Here is a 7,339-nt window from a genome sequence, read left to right as displayed (position 1 = left end):
TGTAATTTGCTAGTGACTGTTTTATCTTCTCTAGCTAGTTGAGTATATATTTAATTACTTTCTGCTTCAAGAGTTTATAAGGAAGCATTTAGCTTGTTGTTATCAGTTTCCTCAAAGCTCATATTGACTGGTCATCTAAGTGGTATCCAATTCCTGATCTAATTATTTCCATTTCCTGGTGACCTTCATCTATATCATCTTTTCCCGGGACAGCAGCCAAACCCACCATCTTTAGCAGACAGATTAGTAAGAGTTTGATCTGATGTTCTTTCTCATGTAGAATTTTTCTACCCATGCTTTAGAGCAGTGGTTCTCAAAGTGCAGGCGTTGGGGGGTCCCAAGACTCTTTCAGAAGATTGTGAGATCCTCTGAAACTATTTTCATAATAATGCTAAGACAGTACATATTTTTGTCACCATTGACATTTTGTACTGATAGTGCAAAACAATGCTGGGTAAAACTGGTGACACTTTAGTATGAATCAAGGCAGAGGCACCAAATGGTACTAGTAGTCATCGTATTCTTCTTTGCCTTGCAATCTCAGTTAAAAAAAAAAAAAAAAAAAAAAAGCAGCTTCACTTAAGTGTGTCTGTGATGAAGCAGGAGAAAACAACTATTAATTTTATTTTATAAAATAAAGTTTTACATATCTAAGCCTGACACCTTGATACAAATTGTTCTGGTGTCTTGAACAACAAAATTAGAAGTACACATAAAATATTTCTGCTCCATACTGAGCTATGATGACTGTCCAGAGGCAAAGCGTATGGAAAGCATGTGCAGTTGATTGAGTTGCAAGCTAAATGACTACGTTTTTTATAAAAAAAACTATTTTCACCTGAAAGAAAAACTGACAAACTATATAAAGTATTGGTAGACATTTTCATAAAAATAGTCAAAGTAAGCCTGTCACTTGACAGAAAACTGACAGTATTTTTTGCCAATGATAAAATTCAACTTTTCAAGTGAATACTAGAATTTAGGAAAAAATTATATCTGTCACCATGAGCTTTACAGCTTCCCAATACTTAAAAAAAGTCTGATTAAATCAGTGGCGTTATTAACAAATATAATATTTTGATATTTTACAATAAAATATGTCCATATTTGGAAAATTTTAATAACTCAGTGAGCCAATATTTCTCAAGTGGCCAATATATGATGTTACAAAACTATGCATAGGTAAAATAAATCCATTCAAAGTGCTGTATTGACCAATAAGTTTTAATGTAACAGAATTTGAAATTTTCATTAGTCTGATGTCAGATTCCTCATTGCAACCACCCTTTAATAAGTAATTATCAGGTTTTAGTAGTAACAAAGAATACCCACAATTATCTAAAAAACCTATTAACATACTCCTCCCTTTTCCAAGTACATTTTTAAGACTGTAAAGGGGTTCTGACACTAAAACGTGTAGAACTGCTAGTTTAGAGACCCCAACCACTTTTTTGCTGTTTATTGAGTTTCTCCCACTTTCTATCCACCAGCCTCTTAGGAAAGTAGTTTTATGCTTTCCTAAACATGGACATATTCATCCACACCTTTCTTTAATGCTGTCATTAGTTATTCTTCACTCTTTTTTTTTTTTTGAGACGGAGTCTCGCTCTGTCGTCCAGGCTGGAGTGCAGTGGTGTGATCTCAGCTCACTGCAAGCTCCGCCTCCCGGGTTCACGCCATTCTCCTGCCTCAGCCTCCCGAGTAGCTGGGACTACAGGCGCCTGCCACCTCACCCGGCTAGTTTTTTGTATTTTTAGTAGGGACGGGGTTTCACCATGTTAGCCAGGATGGTCTCGATCTCCTGACCTCGTGATCCGCCCATCTTGGCCTCCCAAAGTGCTGGGATTACAGGCTTGAGCCACCGCGCCCGTCCTATTCTTCACTCTTCTAACATAACTTTAAGGTTGTTTTGGCTTCAGTCATTTGGGATTGAATGACTTCTGATTTATCTTCTACAATTGTATTCTTGTGACGTGAGTCCTCACCAACTCTTATTCTGGACACTAGATTTCTGTTCTCTTGATTCTTTTACTGAAAAGTCTATTTAACCTTAAGGAAGGACCTTTTCAGTTTTTGGAGTTTTTAAAAATTATTTGCCTCCAGATGCAGCTTGTTCTTCAGAAGGCTGGCCTCCATCAAAAAGGATTCCAGTGCTTCATAATTTCTTAATATTCCCAAGCTCAAAAATTTTACTTTTTCTTTATCTAAGGCATAAAAAGTTAGGCCAAGCTTCTTCTCCCCACCTTTAAAAGTTGATGTTTATCTACAAGAAACCTTATACCATCTCCTGGGCAATGCCCCTGAGGGCTGCAACTAGGCTCACACCTTCAGAGATGGTGCTCACCCCTACAGGGCGTTTTCAGGACGGCCTGGTGGAAAGCTTTGTAGACATCACCAGGCCCTAGTGCCACAGAAAGCCCTGGTTGTCAGAGTTTTGTGAAGCCCAAAAAAGTACTCTGTAGAGTGTTTTGCTCAAAATACAAGGACCTGGCAAGCAGAGCAGACCAGCAGTGGGAGCAGTCAGGGAGGAGCAGGAAGGAACAAAAATGACAAAACAGAGCTTTTCAACATTTTCTGTATCATGGCCACACCAGTAAATCGTTGTCACCAAAAGAAATGGGAGGTTCTTTGTGGCCTAGGGTACAGGCCCCACCTGGAAGCTGGGAGAGATGAAGTGTCCACATCATTCCATACCTATGGGCCCTTCCAGGATTGCTGGCCAACAAGATGTTCTCTGCAGGAAAGGGCTTGTATGTTCATGTCATGGACCCAGCTACCTCCTTTTTGTCCTACAGTCCTAGAGTTGTGATTCTGTCTGCAAAGGTCCCAGAGATCTCCCTCCTGACACACCCCTACTCAAGTTTATTTTGCCAGTATGGGAGCATCCATGTGCATGGCTGAGTCAGGAATACAAAGGGCCAACAATACATTTCAATAATGTGTATGATGGTGATATGGTCTGGCTCTGTGTCCCCACCCACATCTCATCTCGAATTGTAATCCCCACATGTCTGGGGAGGGACCTGGTGGAGGTGGTTGGATCACAGGGGTGGTTTCCCCTATGCTGTTCTCATGATAGGGAGTTCTCACAAGATCTGGTTGTTTAAAAGTGGCAGTTTCCCCTGTACTCACTCTCTCCTGCTGCCGGGTAAGACATGCCTTGCTTCCTCTTCACCTTCTGCTTTAATTGTAAGTTTTCTGAGGCCTTCTCAGCCATGCAGAACTGTGAGTCAATTAAACCTATTTTCTTCATAAATTATCCAGTCTCAGGCAATTCTTTATAGCAGTGTGAAAATGTACTATTAATAATACAATGGCAGATTCATCTATTTCTCTCTTTAGTTATGTCAGTTTTGCTTCAAGTATTTTAGTGCTCTGTCATTAGATGCATACACACTTAGGATCATTATGTCTTCCTGATACCTGACCCTTTCATCATCATTATGAAGTAACCCTCTTTATCTCTGGTAATACTTCCTCTTGAGGTATTATTTTTTACGTTAATAAAACAAGAGCAGCTTTCTTATGCTTAATGTTTGCATGATGTATCGTTGCCCACCCTCTATCAACTTTTTTTTTCCATAAAATTTGTCTCATGTAAACAGCAAATATTGGATCTGGCTTTTTCATCTAACCTCTGACTCCTTGGCTTTTACATGGAAGGTTTGGTCTATTTACATTCAATGCTATTATTGAATTTTTTTTCTCTTTTTCTAATTTCCTACCTTCTTTTGGATTAATTAGATTTTGTTTCATTATGTTTTGTTGTTGTTTTTAAGTACTTTATTTTTTGTGTTATCTTTTTTTTTTTTTCTTTTTTGAGACAAAGTCTCGCTCTGTCGCCCAGGCTGGAGTGCAGTGGTGCAATCTCGGCTCACTGCAACCTCCACCTCCTGGGTTCACGCTATTCTTCTGCCTCAGCCTCCTGAGTAGCTGGGACTACAGGCACCCACCACCACGCCTGGCTAATTTTTTGTATTTTTAGTAGAGATGGGGTTTCACCATGTTAGCCAGGATGGTCTCAATCTCCTGACCTCGTGATCCACCAACCTTGGCCTCCCAAAGTGCTGGGATTACAGGTGTGAGCCACCGTGCCCGGCTTTTGTGTTATCTTTTAGTGATTGGTCTAGAGATTAAAATATGAATCTTTAGATATCAAGTAAAATGATATTAAACTATTTTATTAATAATTCAGGAAACACACAACATTCTACTTGTATTTAACCCCTTTCATACCCTTTTTGCTGTCGTTGTCATATAAGTACTTCTATATATGTTACAATCCCATAATATATTTTTATTACTGTACTTTGTTTTAAATGGTTAATCATAAAGAATATACATGTGTGTGCATGGAGATATACATTATACATACATTATAATGTATATAATTATGTATATAATGTATAATTATATATAATGTATAATACATTGTACATTATAATGTATATAATGTATGTTTAATGTATAATTATGTACAATTATATGATTATACATTATAATTATGATGTATATAATGTGTGTATAATGTATATCTCCATGTACACACACACGCATATAGTCTTTGTTATTGACCATTTAAAACAAGATATATATATATTAAACTATTTAAATAATGTATTTATACATCATTTGTAGTAAGAATCTGCCATTATTCTTTAAGCATAATAATATGACTTTTTCTTCAAGCTAATTTTATTTTTTTTTTCATCTTTATCTTTTGGAAGTTGACTACAATTTGCTTGTAGTTTATTTTGAATTTATATTGCTTGAAGTTCACTGAGATTTATGGATCTGTTTCATCAGTTTGGACACATTCATGGCCATTGCCTCTTCAAATATTTTTTTCTGCCCCATTATCTCTTTCCCTTCTTTTAAAACTCCTATTATATTTGATCATTTGATATTGTCCCTAAGGTCTCAGATTTTTTTTCAGTTTTACATTCTTATTTTCCTTTTTTATTCGGTTTATATAATCTCTTTTAGCCTGTCTCCATGTTCACTGATCTTTTCCTGTTATTAAGCCTATCAATTCAATTATTAAAATTAATTCTGATAGATATTTTTCAATTCTATTATTTCCATTTGGCTCCTTTTAATATTTTCCAATTATTTTCTGAAAGTCTACATTGGTTGTGCCACATATGAGTCTAATTCTTGTAACTCTTATTTTCCCTTCTGGATTATAGGCCACATTTTCTTCCTTTGTCTCCTGACTTGTTTTTTTTTTTTAAAATTATATGCCAGAAATTTTGTACGAAGGTACAACAGGAACTGAAGTAAATAATCTTCACTCCCAGAAAAAAGAGTATGCCCTTTCCTCTCTCAGGCCGCTAGTACATGGATGAGTGGCAAGAGAAGGGGACAGTGGTGAATCAGTCTAATCCGCAGTTGAGCTGAATTGGGACGTTGTTGGCATCTTATTTAGTGAGATTTAGTTCAAAGATTCTGATGGTAGGATCATTCCTCTTCAGCAGGGCTTTGGATCTGAGCATCAGTGACATTCTAGAGACTTCTGGGTGCTTTGGACGTCTATGTCCAGCTATCAACTTTTTGGGTTGCTGGTGAGTTCCATTTGCTCTGATACCAATTTATTTTGCTTTTTTTAAAACTTGGAAATTATTTAAGCCGTACAAGAAGAGAGTGCTTATGTAAGTTGTAGAAAAAGTAGTACTGAAAATGTATGCACTGGTTTATAAAATACTTCTGAGGAAAAAGCAAAATCGTTAACATGTAATGTTAAATTTAAAGAACAGAACATTAAGCTATATCAAATAAAAACTAGGCAAAAAATATGTATATACATAAAGAGAGAAAGATGAGTATTGAAAAGAAGCCCCTCGAAATAAAATGTTGGAGTCATTCATGTCACAGGATCATGAGCTGCTTTAATTTTTATTTTGATTTCCATTGATATGGCCAATTTTATTATATATGATATGAAGTACTTAAAAAGACAACCTAAGCCATTTGGGGCAAATCTTACACAAGTCAGAAATAACAATAAAATATCCTAGTCTATGAAAGATAATCCAGAGCAGAAACAGGCCAGCTGTCCTCTTCTTCCTTAAGGCCCACACAAAAGGAAACTAGTTTAAAATATAGCAGGAAGACTGAATTCGGAGAAAAGAAGAAAGAGCTTTTGGACCGTCAGGGCTGTAAAATGATGGCTAAAATGACAGAGTAAGAAAAGAGGAATAGACTTAGAAAAACCCAGGTGCTGGGTAGTTCAGTCCTGCCCATAGGTTCTACATTAATTGATGATAATGTTGTCAGACATCTCAGAGTAAACCAACTTCATTTCCATCACTATTATTACGGACTGGAACTGGTTACTAAGGGAAGCTCTGGCATTTTTTTCCCTGGAGGCCGTTTAAAAATCAGATATGAAGAACCACCTGTCTAAATAACTCAGGTCCCATCATGCCTAGAGGCAGGGGATTGAACTAAATGGCCCCTAAAGGTCCTTTTAAACCCTATGACTTTGTGATTCCTGTGCTAATAATATTAAGAAAGCGTTAATACCTAACTTTTTTCTAATCCTTTTTTACTTACTCTCTACTTGTATTTTTTCGACTGGAAAGGGAACGTTCTTCCCGCAAATAGTCCATTCGCATCTCTCCCTGACACAAGGCTGAAATTTTAGTATTGCAAATATCACTGGGGAATATTTCTCAGCTGCAGTTGATTATTTCTTCTTTCACTACCAGATGTCACTGTACCTGGAAAGAATTCACTTAGCAAGGAAGGGGGAGGCAGTGAGCTGTAGCGGGAAGAAACAGCATGCCAAAGAAACCGGCGGGTGGACCTGCGAGAGAGTGGAGGCGGCTGGGGAAAATCTGCTACAAGTCAGAGACACAAAACTAGTATTTGAGATTAAAAATAAAGTCAACTAAGGCATAGTTTGTGTGTGTGCACATATGTGTATTTAAAGTGTCTTGGGACACCAAATTCTATACCATTCAATCAAAGTTATTTGACCATAGCAATTAAAAACATTAATGATGCCATTCTAAATCCTTCATAAGAATTCATCCCAAGCTGCCAGAAAGGGCAAAAAGTTGTAGGCAAGATTTAAATGCACCCATTCAGAATGAAAAATCAGTGACCTGAAATTAGCGGCCAGAATGAAAAGTAACCAAATAAACTTCTATTTAACACCTGAATTTCTCATCTCTCTAATTTGTCAGTGGTCAATTCTGGGAGTTCTTTTGGAGGACTGCCTTTTGCCCTTCTTTAGAATGTGCTTTTCACCCAGGGAGAAATGAGGGCAGGAATTATTGAAAGCCCTGTTTCAGATCAGCATTAACAATTCATGGAACTCATCCCTAGTTCTACC

At 37.1% G+C, this 7,339-nt stretch overlaps 1 long non-coding RNA gene across 1 annotated transcript; it reads left to right on the top strand.

The window, feature by feature from the left end:
* The first annotated feature begins 5,473 nt into the window (after positions 1-5,473).
* Positions 5,474-6,904, top strand: LOC144339431 (uncharacterized). Its single transcript, XR_013414455.1, has 2 exons — positions 5,474-5,564; positions 6,711-6,904. It is a non-coding gene; the product is annotated as an uncharacterized LOC144339431 (long non-coding RNA).
* The last annotated feature ends 435 nt before the right edge of the window (positions 6,905-7,339 follow it).

The sequence above is a fragment of the Macaca mulatta genome, chromosome 2 (genome assembly GCF_049350105.2).
Source record: "Macaca mulatta isolate MMU2019108-1 chromosome 2, T2T-MMU8v2.0, whole genome shotgun sequence".
Taxonomy (NCBI): domain Eukaryota; kingdom Metazoa; phylum Chordata; class Mammalia; order Primates; family Cercopithecidae; genus Macaca; species Macaca mulatta.
The sequence above is the reverse complement of the archived record's forward strand: the minus strand, read 5'-3'. Positions and strand labels throughout refer to the sequence as shown.